Source organism: Panthera leo, chromosome A3 (genome assembly GCF_018350215.1).
Source record: "Panthera leo isolate Ple1 chromosome A3, P.leo_Ple1_pat1.1, whole genome shotgun sequence".
NCBI classification, from domain to species: Eukaryota; Metazoa; Chordata; class Mammalia; order Carnivora; family Felidae; genus Panthera; species Panthera leo.
In genome coordinates, this window is record NC_056681.1 from 110,846,385 (window position 1) to 110,866,324 (window position 19,940).

A 19,940-nucleotide genomic window follows, 5' to 3' on the forward strand; every position below is an offset into this window, starting at 1 on the left:
ATATTGTACTATAGCCAACATCCATGCGAGTGTATACAATGACCCCCATGCAGAAAAAGATTCCATTGAGCCAAAAGATAGCAGTGATTCTGTTAGTGGTAGTAAAAGTTATCCTACACAATAACTCCTCTCTCTTGTCTCCCTCACACCAGCCACAAAGGATTACAAAGGTAAGTGCAGGTTAATTTATTTTTTCTTTATAATTTGTATTTTATTATTTTGTATTATATTGCAGTATTTTAATCATTTTTATATGAATATTTTGGGGTTTTGTAATGAATCATCTGAGTTTCCATGATTTCTTATGGGGAAATTTGCTTTGATAAACAAGTGCTTTGGATTACAAGCATTTTTTTGAACAAATGATGCTTGCAAACCGAGGTTTTACTGTACTGAGGATGGTGATTATAAGATTCTAGTTGAACCAAAGTAAGCTAAAGAATTTCCCTCCATCATTATTCTGGGAGGTTTTTTCCCTACTAAAAGAGCTTGAGAGAAAAACTTAGACATATACTTTATACTTGATAGTTCTTTAAAATTTTTTCTGGACCAAGTGGTAAATTCTGGCCAGAATGCCTTTTACAAATTCACAGTGGTGAAGGGAAACTGTGAGTTAAGTTAAATCCCTACTAGAACTTAAATTAGGCAAATTTTTGTTGCCCAGTTTTTCATTTAAGTCTTTGAGTGATTTTAAAATATTTAGAACTTAGATTATAGGTGTAATAGAAATAATCTGTACTCCCTGTAGCAAAGGAAAGTGATTATTGAGTCCAAAGTTATTATTTGTTTTAGCTTTGTGAGTTATAGGTTTCTATTTACCTTTCTGTAGTTGTTTTTCCTTAGTAAGGGTTTCTAAACAAGAACACATTATGTAATATTACATAAGACAGCGAGTTGGTATATACTTTTACATAGTATCAGCTTGTGTTCTTTCAAATAGTATTAATGTATTACAGTTTAAAAGCAAATAGCATTGCCAAGAGTTAAATATTGGAGATACAATGGTGAGAAAAACCAGAAATTCTGCCTTCCTAGAACTTACAGTATATCAAGAAAGTCAGACATGAACAACATGATCATAAAACAAATATATAACAAGAAATTTTGGTAAATTTTCTAAAGGAAAGAAACAGTGCTGTGAGAATATGTAACTGAGAAACTTAACAAAGACTCGGGGTCCTTGAAACTTCTCTGAAGGAGAGAGTTATCAGCTAAGGTCTAGAATATACAGTAAGCAATATGTGGGGTGGGAGTGACAAAGGCATGTCACTGCAAGCCTAGAGAATTTTTTTGCCTGTTCTTTTGGATTTTCTACTTAGATGGCCATATCATTTACAAACAAGACAGTTTTATTTCTTCTTTCCCAATCTGTGGCCCTTTTATTTCCTTTTCTTATCTGCTTGCATTAGCTAGGACTTGCAGTGTGATGTTGAAAACCAGTCATGAGAAAGGAGATCTTTGCCTTTTCCTGATACGGGCAGTAAAGCTTAAACTTTCTCATCATTGATGATGATGTTAGCTGTAGGTATTTGTAGATATTCTTTATGAAGTTGAGCAAATTCCCTCTATTCTAGTTTGCTCAGAGCATCACTTAATTTTTAAATATCCTCTTAGGCACTTTTCACTTTCTTTTTCTTGTAATTCTCTTAATTGTCCTTAAGCAGCAGGCATATATCTTTTGACCTCATTAGTACAACACTAACACTAAGAAAATAAGTCAAGGGCTTCAGTGTGCACATGCTGCCTAGCGCTTCTTAGGAGCAAAACCATTTAAGGATGCAGCTTGATAGAAAGAAAATACTTAATATGAACACCACCTTGAAATTTCTTGTTTGAGCATCATCTATCTCTTTTCTTTTTTAATCTGTGTTTTCTCCCTTGTTCTCTTGCACACATGTATGGCTCTTATTAAAGAATTTCTACATTCTAAGAAGTGAGGCTTTCTTAATGGAATTTTAGTTCTAATCTAGATCCTTAACCTTGCTATTGTTTTCTTGCACAATTTTGGGTAAGATTTTCAACTTCAAATTAATTATGTTTTTTTAGACTAATGGTAGACTATGTCCCAAACACACACATGCTCTACTTTGAATCATATTTGTGTTAGGTATACAAAAAATAAGTAATTTATAAATTTAAATGATTTCCTGATTTTAGTAACGCTAATAATAGTGATAATTAAAGTGAAGTTTATGTTTTCTTTGGTAGAATACACATAATAAATTTCTACAACATTGCTTCATTTACTTGTAATAGAAACAGTATAATAAAATTTGTAAATATGTGATTAGCTAGGAAGTGTCATTTTATGGATAATTTACCTCCAGCTATTTTTTTCTGATATTTATATTTCAAACAGCATCTGCAGGGGAAAAAAAGAAGATGCTTCCTTGTCATTTTAATTAACTCTAGAGAATAATGAGTAGGAGCTTTTTTGCTAAATAATGAAAGAGGACTCTCAGATGGAGAAATAGGAAATACAAAATAAGTGGTTATATGTGTGCATGTGGAAATTTACAGGAAGGAACTATGTATAGGTGGTGGCTCAACTGAATGACTTGCATTGGTTACTCTTAAATTAAGACATGTTTACATGTTTTTGGGAGAAACATAACCCATTAAGACTGCCAAGTTGCAAACACCAAGCTATATCTCCTTTTGGCAGTGGGCTCCATACAATAAAATACAAATGGTGCCCTCTGGATTAGTGCAATGCTGTAGTCCTGCAGCATTCTACACATGACAAGTTGAATTTAGAGTACTGTTAATAACACAAATATAATGCTTATAGATTTAAGAATTTCCCCTAAAGGAGACCAAGGGGAAATCTCTGAAATCATTCCTTCCAGGCATTAGAAAGTTCCATCTTAACCTTTCTGGCTGAAAGCTGAAGTGTTGAATTAATAACTAACTCACTGCCTGCACTTAGAGTTAAGGTTCTGTCCTAAAGAATCTGATGAGATTCCACTGTGTCCTCTAAGAAATTCCCATAAGATGTTCAAAGAGGAAAACATTATTTCAGCGTACCTGAAAAAAATGGGAAGTTTTCCCATGCATCTTTTTTCTTCATCGCCATATTGAAAGATTTATCTGCACGAAACAAATTCTCTATGCCAGTGTGGTAGTGGATATCTCTTGGAGCAGATTGATGATTTCAAAATTCAATTATATATCTGGCATTCAGTTGACAACAAATGCAGCAAGCAGCTTACATGAGTGAAATTGTATATGCCCTTTTGAAACAATGAAGGCACTAAATAAGTTTTCTGTTGAATAAAATTTTAATTTTGACTATGCTAGTTTTAAAAAATATCAAAGGAACTTGTTTATATACTGTAATTCTTGGTATCTTCTCCTTACTACGGAATTAGAAAAGAATAATTTTGTTAGGCCATTTCAATTCCTAATTAAAAAACATGTTAAAGACCTTATTTGATTCATCGTGAGGTGGATTTAAGCTTTAGCCATTTAAAAAGACCGATGCATGATGCGATATATAATAATGAGACATGTATCAAAGAGTTGAATTAGTCATTATCTTGATCTGTGCCATCCAATATGACAGCCACTACCACTGTGACTATCAAGCACTTGACATGTGACTAACACAAATTGAGACATGCCGTAAATATAAAATGCATTATCATATACCAAATTTGACATAAAAGTATATGTAAAAAAATCTCAATAATTATTTTTATCTTGATCGTATGTTGACATGGTAATATTTTGGATACACTGAATTAAATATATAATATTATTAAAATTAATTTTACCTGTCCTTTTTTCCTTTTTCAATGCAGACTCTAGAACATTTAGTTATAAATGCGGTTCACCTTACATTTCTATAAGTGATCGCTGCTCTTGATCAACCTCATTTTTAGGTTAGAACACCAGTGGAAAACCAATTGACTAACTGACTCGATCCCTTAATTTCCAATCCACTGTATTGCATTTTTACAGGGTTGAATACATTCAATATATATTTGATTTTTATAGTAACCTAGTGAGAAATACAGACTGGGAATTGTAATCTCTAGTTTACAGAGTAGGCACAGGTTGAGTGCATTGGTGAAGTTAGTATGCCTAATAAATGGAAGACACAGGTCTTGACTTTTCTTTCATGACTCCTAGAACGTGTAGTTTATAACTACCAGTCATTATGTGTGCAGGGATCACTGTAGGTAGAACAGAAGTTTTGTTTTGTTTTTGTAATTGCCACCTGTCACAGGGGAGGGATTAGTAAAAGGGCATCCAGCAACTCTTTAAAGTCCCTACATATTTTTATAGTCACTATCAGTAACTTTTCGCACATTATGAAAATTAGGAGACATAAAAAATACACTATATCCAGATTTCAACAAATTACGTGATAAAATTTCTAAAATATGTTTGAGCATAACATGGTAAAATGTGAACTGTTTGACTAAAAATATGAATGTCGTGGCTTTCTTTAAAATCAGAGTGTGTGCTAATATTGGGCTAGTATAATTATCCTAACAGTAATTGCTTGGAACAAAATGACAGCTGCCCTCTACGCATGTTCAAGTTTGACACCCTCCCACTCTTCCCCATTGTCTTAGAAGTATTCTTTCTCATTATCTGCTTGATCTTATAAGTGTTTGGGTTTGTGGTCTCCAGACCTAATGTTCTCAAAGGTACTTTCTAAATCCCAGTGCTTATCTATCTGTGAGCTCACAATTATCTAATTGGTTTGTAAGCCTCATAATTGAAAGCTATGCAACAGCTAATTAGATACTATTGCTTTTTTCCCCACATCAGGCATACAACCTAATGTACTTTCTCCAGGTGCAGATTTATTATCTTTGTATGTTTTGCTGAATGTGTTATAACATTTTTATGTTTATTAATGCTATTCATGCTCTTCCTCTGATGCTGTGTTTTCAATATGTTTCATTGTATTGAACAATGCATAGCTCCCTATTGACGATTTTACAAAAGTGATGTGTATTAGCCTGGCTTCCAAGGTTCTAAATGGATAGTTCCCCACCCACTGTTTTGTTGTTGTTGTTGTTGTTTTGTTTTTGTTTTTTTTTTGCTTTCTCATTATACTCTAATACAGAGATTTGACTCTAATGATATAAGTCTCCTTCTTGTCACTCCCAATTGAGCTGTGATATAGTACTAAAGTTTCCATATATGAGTCAGTGCCTTTCTCACTATATATATGTGAAAGTCTTATCCACATACATACAGATTTTTCTATCCTGACACCAGATTTAATTGAATCAAAACCACTGAGGATGGGATTTATATGTCTAATGCATAATATATTAACTTACCATTTACCATGAAACCAAAATACCTATATTAGAATCTTAGCTTCTATATTTATTAGCTGTGCGACCTGCACAAATCATTTAACCTCTCAATATGCAAGTTTCCTAATCTGTAATTTGTACTGATAGTGTCTACCTTAAAGCTACCTGAAAGGTTGGTAAATAGATTAAATGAAGTAATATATGTAGAGCATTTATAACAGTTTCAGGTATAGAACACACGATGGAAGTACGTGTTAAGCGTGTGTTAACTAGATAGATGAGAGGTTTCTCCACATGGTTTTGACATGAATAAGGCTTAGGAACCAAAGAGATGGAAAGAAGGTGCTGAAATGCTTGGCCCATTTATCACTAAAGATCTGTCTTCTCTTCTAATTCCAGTTATTCTCAACACAGGTAGCCCCATATCCAGAGGATGCTTTGGCAAATATGTGGAGACACATGCAGTTGTCACATGATTGGACAGGGTGGCGAGCAGGAAGATATTAGACATCCTTCAGTGTGAGGACAGTTGTCACATGATTAGATGACCAGCAGGAAGATATTAGACATCCCTCAGTGTGAGGACAATCTTGTACAATAAAGAACAGTTCCAAATCCTTGCCATATTTGAACAGACCCTGGGTCCTCATGTAAATGGGATGCCTGTTTCTAATTGAGACCAGAATTTAACCCTTTCGCATATAGGAAACAAAATGGTTGCATACAACAATACATAGTGATTTTTCTAATACACAGTGATTTTTTTCACAGGTGTAACCTACATATAAGCCAAGGGAATATTTGTTTTCCTCTGGAACTTGACCAAGAGTAGGTCACCACCGTGGAAATCCACACTTCTGACAGCCATGCTTCCTGACTTTTGAACCACCAACACATTTGCAATTGCCACATATGGGACCAGAATCTGATTCTACCTCATTTTGTCTTCTAGTGTGCATGTGCCTGGCCAGTTATATTTTGAAATATATGTTATTTGATTATAAAATATTTTTACTCTCCTTTGTGTTGCAGATAAGACCTTATATTAATTTCCTTGAAATTATGTGCATTGTTAGATTTTGTCATCTATTCATTTCATTTTGAAATAGTAAAAAGTTATCATAAAATATTTATTATAAAAGGAGACATGATGTCTGATAGGTTTGACACTCAAAACTCAGATCTAGAAGAGACTTAATCAATCTTGCACAGTACTAAAGAACACTGCATTCTTTTAGAATACATGTAAGTGTTCGACTAAATTAATACATGCTTATTTCAGGTCATTTTGGAGTCTTTTACATGCTTTCAATGGGAATGTATATTCTGTCTCACCAAGTAGATTTTACAGTCTTCCAGGAAAGAAAGTGTCGCCTTGATTCCTTTTGTATCTTTTCACAGCAGGCATTCAATAAGTGGTGTTGACAGCCTGACTCAAGTTTAAAGAGAAGCAGGAAAACTCAGAGAGTAGAGTCAGAAGTTTAAAGCAAATTGAAAAAAGAGCGCCTGAAAAGTATTAGCTCACCAGAAGAAAACCAGCAAAGGTAAAGGAAACAGAAACAGAGAATGTCTTTAAGGCAGTATTGGGGAATGTGATATTGAGGCAACTGGAAAATTCAGTGGTTAGAGATATATACAGGTGTGCCCTAGCTTATGAAAACCCACTATAGGAATCGACAACTTTTAAAAATGCAGATAAATTAGAGGAATTTTTTGGTGGGGGAAGGGCAGGAAAGAATGAATATCAAGCACACAAGATTGTGATTGGGCACCTGCAATGTGCTGACAATTTTGTATTGAAAAGCATAGATTTTTTTTTTTTTCAGTAGCTTTAAGTACATCTGCTTGCAATGGACCTAGCTACATTCAAAGTAGGGTCCAGTTAACAAAACACTTATTTTATTCAGGCTTTTGGGCAGCATATGATTTCAAATATAAATGGACCTCTACATTGAATAAACCTAGGTAATGATTTTACTGTAGGCCTGAAGAAATGTCATATTCACCAAAGTAAATAGACACTGTCATAATCTTCACGATTCCATCTCAAACAGGTATTTAGGCAAACAAAAAACAAAAGAGAATGAACACACTGTAGATGATCCCCATTGAAAGCAGATGAGGAGCTATGTGGGCTAAATTGGAATGGAATGTTTACTTTGCTGATTGACAATGAAAGCAATTTGAAAACAACCTGACTACACTGATCACAGTGATAAAGAATGATATATCAGTACAGTACGACCTGATACCAAGGCCTCCACTTGTTTCTAACATCGCCATTAAGTTAGAAATTCTTCCGGTGATCTATAGATCTCTCTCTCTCTCTCTCTCTCTCTCTCTCTCTCTCTCTCTCACACACACACACACACCCATGCACGCACACATACACACATATATACACATTCATATATAAAGTTTTAAGTATACTCACATGGCAATTATTATTTAAAAATGAATCAGGAGTAAAAGGTAGAAAATAAAATAGTTAACTTTCAGTTCAGTATGGTTTCTTAAAAATAGGATGTACTTTTCCTACCATCCCAGATCTCATGGAAACATACATAAAAGAAAAGGGGATGCATAGGAATTTGGAAACCTGGGAAGAGTGACCAAAACCCAGAAGTGTGGTGCATTTTTTGAAAGAAACAGAACATGTAATATTCGGCCGACAATGGAACGCGAGATTGCTGAAAAGCACAAGGCAGGCAAAGAGAAAAACCCACCTTTTCCTCCAGGTGGTATGTTTTAGAGAAGGAGGCCTTGTGAGGTCTGATTGGTAATTAATAAAAGGGCTGTGAAGTAGTTCTGCCAAGGGTACTAATCAGCTGTCAAGTGCAAGCGAAAATTACTCTGAATGAAGCAGATACGGACTGGCGTGGCTCACAGAATTGCAAGAAGGCTGGAGAACCAGGACGGAGGCTGGGCCGCTAGGAGCAACAACTCCAAGCCACAGAAGTGGCCTTGCTATGGAATCTCTACAACCCTATTCAGGTAGTATTGCAATGACTTACCATTGAGCCACTTCTGCTCCAGGAGGTGAATTTTGCAGGCGTGGGCACAGATCTTCCCTTTCAGAGCTTCAAATCCGGCACAGATATATTTTGATTGGCAGAGTCTAAGTCTGATAACTAGAAAAGAGAATCACAAGAGCTTCGGTTTTTTATAAAGGGGGCATTCTTTGCCTCAGCAAGACTCCTACGGTGGAAAATTCTCCTAACATGGAGAAGGGTTCAGAGGCTGGATGAGGGGAAACCAATGACAAATGTCTATTCATTACTATTTTCCACTGTTTCCTAATTTGGCCTCAGGATAGAGTTGGAGGGGTACAATATGAATAAGGAATTCGAATTTAGACATTCTCACAAGAGATTATGAGAGTTATAGAGTACAAGGTATGGAGAAGGTTCCAGATAACTTATGTCTACTATGAAGAATGGGTGCCTCCCCTTCCTGAACAAGTGAAATATTCTCATGCATTTACAACATGCTAGCCCACCACAAGTCCCGCCGTTTGCTCCATTACATAACTGCTGGACATAGGACTCCTCATTGAGACTCATTTTCCCCCCTGTATGGGTATTTTCAGTGTTTCTTAGATGCTAATCTAAAAACACAAACATTCAACAAAGTCCCAGACATGTAAGGAAACTCAAAAGAGAAGAGATTCAACAAAATTAAGAAATGATCACACCAAAATTTTAATATAGGAAAAACAAAAATACTTATTAGTACCCTCTAGGAGAGAATAAAATGACAGACTTCAATAGAAAAGCAAATTTGAAGCCTTGAGAATTAAGAAACATGGTAATTAAACTAAAAGTAAATACAGAGGGGTTAGATTAGGAGAAATGATACAGCTAAACTCATGATACAGGAACTAAACTCATGAATTGGAAGATTGATCCAAATAATTTTTTTAACCTTATTAAGTGGTAATTGAAAACCATACTTGTATATATTTAAAGTGCATGTGATGGGTTGATATACATATACATTGTAGAATGATTACCAACATCAAGATAATTAACACATCTAACCTGTCACAGAGTTAACTCTCTTTTGTTCGGTAAGAATGCTTAAGATCTAGCAACTTTCCAACGTGGTGGAGAAGTAGGGGGATCCGAAGTTCCCTCATCTCTCAAACACAGTAGTGTTGAGGCCAACAGACTTTGAACTCCAAGAGTCCAGGAAGCAAAGTGACAGAGATGCCTCCAGGCACTGGGACAACCTGGCGGGCCATAGATGCTTGATTGCAAACTGGGAGAGAGAAAACCCGTAGCAGAGGAATGGAGGGAAGGGATCCCCTCCTGCGGAGAGACAAAGGGAAGAGAAAGGGCGGCTGGGGAAGTGTAGGACTGTATCTGGACAAGGAAAAAACCAGGGACAAGGATGGAGAAAGATACAATCTCTAACTGCGGGCTTTCCCTGGACTGGGATGGGCTGCTCTGTTCACGCACCTGGGGAGGAAGGGAGCCAGCCCCGGGCTTGGTAACCGGTTCAGACACGCAGTTCTAAGTGGGAGAAAGTAATCCCCTTCCTGGAATGCTGTGGGAAGAAGGTATATATCCGCTAAAAAGACAAAAGACTGCCTGCGCCCTCCAGCCGGAGACCATACACTGGGCAGTGCGGAGCTGCACTTGCCCGAAACCCTGGCGGCGGACGGAGTGGGAACCTTAAAGACATCAGGGTTTAAGTCCCAGCCAAGCACCAGGGAGGTGCGGGAGTTGGCGGGGTGGGACAAACCGCCTTCTTTGCTCCCAGGGCACAGTGAGGACGGCTTGAACAGAGTGGTTTGGATCACCCGGTCTGTGGAAGAGAGACTGGGCGTCGCCATGTTTCGCCCGATCACCACCAAGGTGGGGCTTCTGGGAAAGGGCGGCGGGTCCACAAAAGGCGGGACTGCCTGCACCAAACCACGCCCCTCCGTGCCTGCTAACTGCGTATCTACGGCAGCCGAGTTGGTGCTGACAAGCCAGACAGGCCCTCTTCCAGACCGGCGCTCTAGCATTGCCTAATTTAATTCTCGGACAATTCTTATTATATAGGTATAGTCTTCCTTCCTTTTCTCCTTCTTGTCTCTTCCCTCCTCCAGTCTGGTTACTCTGGTTATTGGTTTGTTTAAGCAGACATAGTTAATCTCTTCTCTTTATACATGTTCTATACCTTCTCTATTTTTCTTTCTCTCTCTCTGGATTAAGCCATATAGTTTCTCTGGTCAATTTTTATTTTATTTTCTTTTTCCCCACCCCTGCCATTTCTCTGTGTGGGATAAGGCCGCTTCCATCAGCACTGCCTCCACCCTGGTGTTTACTTGTAGCTGGTGTTTCTGGTTTTTAGCTTTTGTTTTTGTGTTTGTTTTTGTTTTCTGGTTGCCTTTTGTTTGTTTTCCTTTCCAGGGCTACTTCAATGACAAAAAAATCAAAGCACATCTGGTGGAAGGTCCAAAACATCACTTCCAGTAGGGAGATAAAGTAACCAAAGTCACGAAAACAGAGAGCAAGTAACACACTCCAAAAAAACACCTCCTGAAGGGCCAGGCCCTGGACAGTGTATGATCCCTCTTTAATACAGTAGTGCTCACAGGTGAAGGTCACATAAAAACTTTTAAAACACATAAGGGACAGAAAACTAGCCAAAATGATGAAACAGAAGAATTCTCCTCCAAAGAAATTCCAGGAAGAAATGACAGCTGAAGAATTGATCAAAACAGATATAAACAATATAACTGAACAAGAATTTAGAGTAATAGTCATAAGATTAATTGCTGTGCTTGAAAAAAGCACAGAAGACAGCAGAGAATCTATTGCTGCAGAGATCAAGGAACTAAATAATAGTCATGATGAATTAAAACGTGCTGCAAATGAAGTGCAAAATAAACTAGAGGCGGTGACAGTGAGGATTGAAGAGGCAGAGGGGAGATTAAGTGAAATAGAGGTAAAATTAGGGAAAAAGGTGAAGCTGAGAAAAAGATTTAAAAATTCTGGATCACGAGGGGAGAACTAGAGAACTAAGTGATTCAATGAAACAGAACAATATCTATATCATAGTAGTTCCAGAAGAAGAAGAGAGAGGAAGGGGCGGAAGGTATACTTGAACAAATCAGCTGAGAACTTCCCCATTCTGGGGAAGAAAACAGACATTGAAATCTAGGAGGCACAGAATCCTAAAGCCAGTAACCGGGAGTCACCTGAACAGCGCCCGGTAGGTAATCTACCACCCCTCACAGAAAAGGAACTGTTTTGTTTTCCTAGTATAACTTTCTTGTTCCTGTTCCCTTTTACCTATAAAATTCTTTCATTTAGAGGCACGTGGGGGGCTCAGTCGGTTAATTGTCTGACTTTGGCTCAGGTCAAGATCTCACAGTTCGTGAGTTTTAGCCCCGCATTGGGCTCTGTGCTGACAGCTCGGAGCCTGGAGCCTGCTTTAGATTCTGTGTCTCCCTCTCTCTGCTCCTCCCCCATTCATGCTCTCTCTCTCTCTCTCAAAAATAAATAAACAAACAAATTAAGGTTCTTTCATTTTGCACAGCTCTCCAAGACTCCTTTCTACTGCTAGGTTGGATGCTGCCTGATTTGAATCCATTTTTGCTCAAATGAACTCAGAATTTTTCATATGCCACAGTTTATCTTTTAACAGTTCTGTCGTCAGGAGAGGGATCCAAAGGAGACCCCACAGCCCCCAAGAGCCATGAGTAACCACACAAAGAGACCTGCTGAGCTCCTTAAGCTCCTTGCCTTCTAGCTATCTCTGAAGGTGGGGGTAAGTACCTTTCAGATCCTAGCTGTGCAAACCTTGCATTATGAGCTTTGAGATTTTATTTGACCATTTTTTTTTTTTTTTCCTGGACTGAGTCCAGAACCTAGCCAGAGTTGCACTGGGTTGGACTTAAAAAGCCAGACTGGGTTGGGATTCAAACTGGGTCCAACTTGAAAACCAGACAGAGTTCGGGGTCAGACCGAATCCATAGTCAGACTGGGCCTGACTTAAACTGCTCTGAGGTCAGTGTGAGACCACAGATAAAAAACAAAAATTGTTTTAAGGCTGAACAAGCAGGTTAACCTTACCAAAGATATTCTTGAATTACAGTGGCCACAGTGGAGAATTTTAACATATATAAGCCTTTTCATTTATGAGGTGTCCAACAAAAAGGGGTCTTAGCCAAGCACTCAGTACAAAGGGTCGAAGGGAAATTATTTTTCCTCCTTTATAGTTTCTGGTGACCAGGATGAGATCCACTTGCTCTGCAGACTGAAGACAGGATCCTGGAAAAATGAAGAGGCTGGCAAAAGATAAAAGATCCACCACCCCCCTTTTGTAAGTTTATTTATTTATTTTGAAAGAGACAGAGCAAGAAGGTGCAAACTAGGGAGGGGCAGAGAGAGGGAGAGAGAGAATTCCAAGCAAGTGCCTCGCTGTCAGCACAGAGCCCAATGTGGGGCTTGATCTCAGAAACCATGAGATCATGACCTGAGTGGAAACGAAGAGTCTGTCACTTAACCGACTGAGCCTCCCAGGTGCAGCAAGAGTAAGATTTTAACTGAAGTCATTTCTCCCAGATCTGTATCGGTGGTGGCTGGTCAAGGAAGGAAGATAAAACTTAATGTTTTCCCTTCCTTCCCAAATTCAGATTTTCAGGCAAAAAACATTTGTAAGAATTAGATCTTTAAATTGTGGCTCATGAATTTGCTTTCAAGTACCCATTGGTTTGATTGTCTCATTTTGTGTCCTGTGTATTTAGTTGGTGATTGTTAGGTTGGAGTCCCCCAAAATATGGTTGGACAGAAATGTGGGTTGCCCTCCATCTGTGACTAGGGTCTTATTCACTCTTTCCAGCTCTCAGAGGAATTGTCTTTCTTGTGTTTATCTTTGAGGATTGACTCTGTACCTAGTATCCTTTGCACCCTCTTTGGGGATGCCTTTTGCATCCAAGGGGTTGTTCCATACTGCCAGGAATATTTTACTATGTGCCCCAGCTGAGACCTGAGAAAATACTTGAAAGGATTTTTTATTTTTAGGTAACTCTATGGTCAAAAGTTAGCCAGGATGGAAGCTGATATTCAGAGGCTGATAGGATTTTTTTTTTCCTACACCTTCTTCCTTCAGCTAAAGTGAAATGTATCCAGAGGGAAGAAAAACATTCTAAGCCTTTGTGGAGGGACTTAGTGAAACATTCCAAGACAAACAGTTCTACATCTAGAACAGAGAAATCTTTTGATTTCCATCTTAGTTGAAGATTTTCTCCCTGATAAAAAGAAACAAACTGAGGATAAGGTAGTTGGGTGGGTGGTTCACCATCCTGGTATTATCCAGGTTGTGAACCAGTTTTGTGAGGAATTAGAAACTGTACTTGTATTACAAATTGAGTCTTCAGAAATTCAACCCTAGAAACATAACCCACCCATCCTTTACCAACCCCCAAACCTCCCATGTCTCAAAATAAGGTATTTAAAACATTTTTTAGCCTCACACTTAAAGTTAATATCCTGTTTAGAAGAAAGAAAATCAAGAATGTTAGTTCAAAAAACATTTTTGAAAAAGAAACTAATTCAGGGTGATGAATAGAGAGGAGAAAAAGTCATGTTAAGAAAAAGAATGGAGGAGGGTCATTTGTAGATATATTAAGAAATCGTTGAGTTAATTTTCAAAGGCAAAGGAATAGCAAATTAAAAGAAAAAGGAGAGAAAATCCAGGAAAAGTTTTGTAAGGTGTTAATCTTTCTAATTTATTCAGTTCATTCAACAACCTCCTTGATCCAAGAAGGTCCGGTGTTGATTATTTAAATTTTCTGTCAAGCTTATTCCCCGTCTCAAGTTTTTATCAATGATAAATTGTCATATACTTTATCTTATTTTGAAACTGATTTGTTCCCATGAGATTGGTATTTTAGGTAACAATTTGAGCATACTGTGAATTTTGCATTTGCTTATGCATGGTTTTATCTGCAAGAAATATTAGGTTGATGCAGGAAATTTTCCAAATGAAGTGATTTAGGTAGGAACGCATGCACACACAGACATACACGTGTGTGTGCCTCATACACGTGTGCGTGCCTCAAATATCTTCCAGCTGCCTCAGTTCACTGCTTCTGGGATTACAATTTTCCCTATGATTTCTGTTAATCCTCCTTCCACCTCTTTACAATAACTCACAAGCAGCAACTTCTCTGTTGTCCACTTACACAAGCCAATTTCACATCTTTTTTTCCAGGTAAAATACTTGGTGTATTTTAGTACTTAAGTATTTCTTAGCTATTTAATGTGTATAAAACTCTTCTGGCCATAGTCGTTAGGTTCCTATCTCTTTTTTTCCAGTGTTTCACTGATGAAGCTTTCAAGTCTTGTGCCATAGCCTCATTTTGTTGTTGTTGTTGTTACCTAAGCCCTATGGTTTTTATTGCACAATCTTGCAGAATGCACTGATTTTTAGGAAGACGTATGTCTCAGATCACAGAACTGACTGTATTGGGATATCTTAGAGGACTCTAATAGCTCCTTCTCTTGCTCTATAGTGATTTCACCATACCTACAGATTAGAGTCTTAACAGATTTATGCAGTAATTAAAGAAATGTAAGAATTTAGCATTTCATTACTATTGAGTTTAGCTACCAAGTCATGCTGTTGGATAGTCTCTTATTTGTGTCTAAATTACAAATTCTCTGTGCTTCTTCCATTGTTCCAACTGAGAGTTCATTTGACAGCCAAATGATTCAGCCATTTGGAAACAAGTTGTATTTTGAGTGTATACATTATGAGTATTTATAGAAATTTATGTTTAGAGAGGCATGGTATTGCCACATAGTTTCTAATAAAACATGACTAGGAAACGGCTTCTCCAATGCTCATGTAAATAAAGCCTAACATTACTCAAGAGGAAGCAAATGCCAATTGTAAAAATCGAAAATTCACTAATTCAGTAGACTCTTAATTAGGATTTAGTCAAGGTATTCATCACTGCCCGTTTGATGGGTCGTGGTGATGTAATAACGGCTGTTAAATATCCTTAGCTACATTTTTTTCCCTCTTCAATCAAGCTGGTGACACCTTTAATAGATAAATTTAAAAGCCACATTTCTATCTTGATACTTTCAATAATTATGTTAAATTATGTCAGATTGTACACTCTCAGACATATGGAAGATAATAATTACTCATTATTTCCTAGAGTTGGCCCAAGAATTGGTAGACACCATCTTAGGTGGTCACCCAAACCTTCATTGACATAGGAGAAGCTGGAGATACTTAAAAGTAATTTGCCTAAATTTACATTAGCTATTGATGAAGGCTGGGATTTGAACCCAGGCATTCTGGACCCTTGAGTCTGTGCTTAATCACAGTACCTTTTTGACTTGGAAGAGTTGAACATGTCATTTCCTTGATTAAGAAAGGCAGTTAGCTTTGCGGTTTTGCAGTATGGTAGTGGTCACTTGGTCTAGCTTCTAGACCTCTGCCCAGCAAATTTCAGCTGTTAGTCCATTTATCCCAAAACTCTAGGGATCCATCTACCATTAACCTTTTATTTCGCTACTGATGGGCTGAGCCAGACCTAAGTCACTCTACCTATAAGAATTGCTTGTTGGGTACATCTGTGCCTACCTAATTCTATTTTATCTCCATGAACATGGGGAATAATAGCCTGTATTTGTCATTTAACTGTAGCTAGTCATTCTTTAACATTTTTTTTCTCTAAATTTTACAACCCAAGTTCTTTAATTGCCTTCACAAATGTTCTTTGGTGTTCTCTTTTTTATTCTTTTATTATTCATCTCTGGACCATCTAACGTTTGACTTTAAAGGATATTTTATTGAAAACATATAGATCTGGAATCTTTTCTCTTTTTGAAACTGCGCTGTATTGAGTATTAAATTATATGGGCCATAACTAGACTTTGCCAATTATTTTTCACCTATCTGTAGTTGTGTTAGATATTTCATTATAGACTCGTTTCTTCAGGGAATAGAACATTGAAGTTCATAGGAATAAAGAGATTGAACAGTTTGATTTTGGAGCAATAACATATTTGCTGCATGGGCCATTAGCTATTTGTGAGGGCTTGAATGACTTTCTTGTTTCTTTTGGTCTCAGTCGGTTCTTCATGAAAATAAGAGTTGAACTTATTGTTCTGTACTATTCCTTTTAGCTTTAACATTGATTGTTGGCATGGACGTGACTCACCATGTCATCTTACTCAGTTGTAGTGGGGTATAATTTCATTAACAGATAAGACACTTTGTTACTAGTTCGGTGCTGACTCATTGTTTTCCTGTCTTTGTGTGAGAACCTTGTGCCGTTAAAAACTTTTTAATTTGGTTTTATCCTAAGGATTTATTTTACTTAAAATTCCCTTAGCCCTTGGCTCATTTCTTTTTTCTTTTTTCTTTTGTTTTCTTTTCTTTCTTTCTTTCTTTCTTTCTTTCTACTTTAGAGAGAAAGAAAGAATGTGAGAAGGGGAGGGGTAAAGGGAGAGAGAGAGAGAGAGAGAGAGATTGAGAATCTCAAGCAGGCTTCACGCTGGCTGTAGAGTCTGGAGCCCAAGCAGGACTCAGCCTCACACTGAGATTGTGACCTGAGTCAAGGTCAAGAGTGAGATGCTTAACTGACTGAACCACCCAGGCATCCTGGCCTTTGACTCATTTCTAATTGGTTAATATCATTCATTTTCTTTTTCTTATTATTTTAAAAAGGTATTCCTTTTGGAGTTAAATGTGTGTAATCCCCCCCTACCCCCACCCTGTATTTTCATTCAAAACACTGGTTAGGATTAAAGTATGTCAGTTCTTCAACTGATGTCCAGGGACTGGGTGGGGGGGGTGGGGGGGGGAAGCAGGGAGTGGCTCTTTTAAGATCACCTGTCTTTTGGCAGGTACAAAACACAGGTTTGCCGTCAGTTTTCATTTTAAAACTGTGAAACCAGAGCCCAGAGACAAGGTTTTCCACAGTCCTTTGAACAATCCCCCCCTCCAATTTTACACAATTATACGTTGCATAGTCTCAACATTCATAAAATGAAACTTTTACTGTTTAACTGATACAATTAAATTTACAGCTAAAACAATTAAAAGAACTGGGAGGTATATTCCAGTAAAATTATTTGATATTTAGAAAGGGGAAAATGAACATTAAATGAATGCATTATATTACATTTTATGATCACCTTAATAAGGGAAAATGTTACATCAATTAAAAAGAATAGGATGTCATATATAATGAAAGGAGTAAAACAACAATAAACTGTTAGAAGGAACAGGGAAATTGCAAGATGACTAAATTAATAAAGAAGTGGGATAAAAAGGTATCAAGACATGATTTTTCAGAATGAAAGGACCCACGGAGTTTCTAGTTAAATGAATGGAGAAAAACCCACATTAAAGGACATATTTGTGGGGCATCTGAGTGACTCAGTCAGTTGAGCATTCGACTTCAGCTTAGGTCATGGTCTCACGGTTTGTGAATTTGAGCCCCACATCAGGCTGTCTGCTGTCAGCGCAAAGCCCGCTTAGGATCCCTGTCCCTCTCTCTCTGCCCCTCCCCTTCTTGCACTCTCTCAAAAATAAAATAAAATATTAAGAAAGAACATATTTGTGAATTTTCAGAATAGTAGGGACAAAGGAAAGATCTTAAAACCTTCCAAATAAGGAGGAAAAAGCAAGTCACATACAAAAAGAGCAATCATAGTTGGGCCCGCAAATCCCAAAATGTGAAGTATGAAAATTCCATGTTCCACTTCCTAGAAATATGGTGGAGAGGCGTAACTGAAATAGGAACTTTCTCTCCCAGGTTGCTCCCAGGCTCATCCAAGATGAGCCTGAGCCAGCAAGTGAAGGCCATCAGAGAGCATAAAAAGCTTGGTGAAATGAGCCCAAGGGAGAGTAACACCTACTCAGCATAAGGCTGACCTGGGAACACAGATTGAAGACACAGACACTAAGCAGACTGAGGCAGGTCTTTCAAGTCCTGGCTGATTTTGAAAAGGCAAAGAAGAGGTGACATTTAGGCCAAACATCACATCAATGAAGCAAAGCCTTCGTGCTCATTCTCAGTATATTTCTAAGCTCGTGTGTGTGTGTGTGTGTGTGTGTGTGTGTGTGTGTGTGTGTGTGTTTGGGGAGGGGATGGGGCAGTGACTTAGGAGAAGGATCTTATTGAAAGAATGAATATGCAGTAAGATCAATCCCTTGGTTGGGCTTGGAGGAAGATGTAAATCTCCAGAGCAGCTTGGAAAGGAAAAATGGGGTGTTCCTGGGAGGTGCGATTTATAGGGCTAAAACTGAGACAGTCCCTGGCAAAGCTGCATGATTTGATCACCCAAAGTTCCAGAGAGTCTGAGGATGAACAGATAAATGCATCCCTGGATGGAAAGAAGAATAGCCAAGGGAGAAGAATGAAAGTGGAAAGAGCTTGACTGTAGAGTTCAGGATGAGCCGACCTTTGAGGGAGTCCTTCAACCAAAACAGTGAAAGGCTGAGCGTGGGGCTGGCATGAGGCAGGCACAACATAGTATATGCCCAAGAGATTGTAAATAGCTCATGTCTGCCCTTTCTCAAGTTTAAATAGGTCTCTGTAAAAAAATAAAATATGCCAAATTCCAAATCTATCTCTTCTTGGGATTAATTGGTGGTACACATGGGCTTAAACAAAAATTGGGTTTTTCTAGATATTAGAGTTCACGAGGTTTTGTTTTGATTTCTGATTCTTTGGACCTATGTACCATAGAGAACCATCGCTATCAGTTGAAATCAAATACCCCCATCAGAGTGACATAGTGACAAACTCTGTGCTATGCCTCCCTCTGGTGCTCCCCGTAGACCCATGCTTCATTACCTTTTGAAATTCCCAAGGACACAGTTCATTTTCATAAACACAAGATGTGATAGAAATTCAACAAAGGCCCCACGACATTGGCTGCTGTCAGGAAAAAAGCCTAATTGGTCTATCTGCTAAAAAATATGCTCCGAATGCAGACCTAGACTGAAATCTCAAAGGCTGGTTTTGAAAGATCTGCTGAACCAGGGGGTTTAGCGATGTATATTTTAAGAAGAGAACATTAATGTAGAAATTGAAGCATAATTTGAGATTGGATTTTTGTGTTTTCCTTTTCTTTCTCATGTAGAGAAAGTAAAAGCTTTTTCCAAGTATGACTGCTACATTTTCATGGTCAATACTATGAGACCTGATGGCATTGATTCCCATCATGTAATTTACCCCAGCAGTTCTGCATTTTGAAATACTGAGTAATTATTCTCTACACTGGCTCTTCATTTTGTGTGCCATATGGGATTAACTAGAAATAATATTTAAAAATTTTAGGTGTCTGGAAAGTAACAAAGAAAATGAAATATGGTTTAGAAAAGCAGGTTAATGCCTTTGAGGGAAAATAAATGATAGAAAAATTTAAATACTCAATGGGAAGGTAAAAGTTGTAGAGAAATAAAGCTGCAGGGTATTACATAAATGAGAAATAATAAATTAGGTATGGAAATAAAACATTTTTTACAAAGGGCAACTGCAAGTTAGAAAATATTTCATATTTCCCATTGTGGTTGAGTCTATTGTTTTCAAAGTCACTGATGAGACTTAAAACAGGCTATCGCTTTTTAAAATAGATTCAAATCTGTATAACCTTGGAGCTCTTAATCCATTTGCATTTTACCATCTGC

The 19,940-nt window shown here is 37.7% G+C and overlaps 1 long non-coding RNA gene across 1 annotated transcript in view; it reads right to left on the bottom strand.

Annotated features, from left to right (window-relative positions):
* Positions 1 to 9,927, bottom strand: part of LOC122215117 — a 39,465-nt gene extending 29,538 nt beyond the window's left edge. The window contains exons 1-2 of the long non-coding RNA XR_006200249.1: positions 9,743 to 9,927; positions 8,297 to 8,413 (exon numbers count right to left, since the gene is read on the bottom strand). This is a non-coding gene — a long non-coding RNA (uncharacterized LOC122215117). The remainder of the gene's footprint in view (positions 1 to 8,296; positions 8,414 to 9,742) is intronic.
* Positions 9,928 to 19,940: the final 10,013 nt, after the last annotated feature.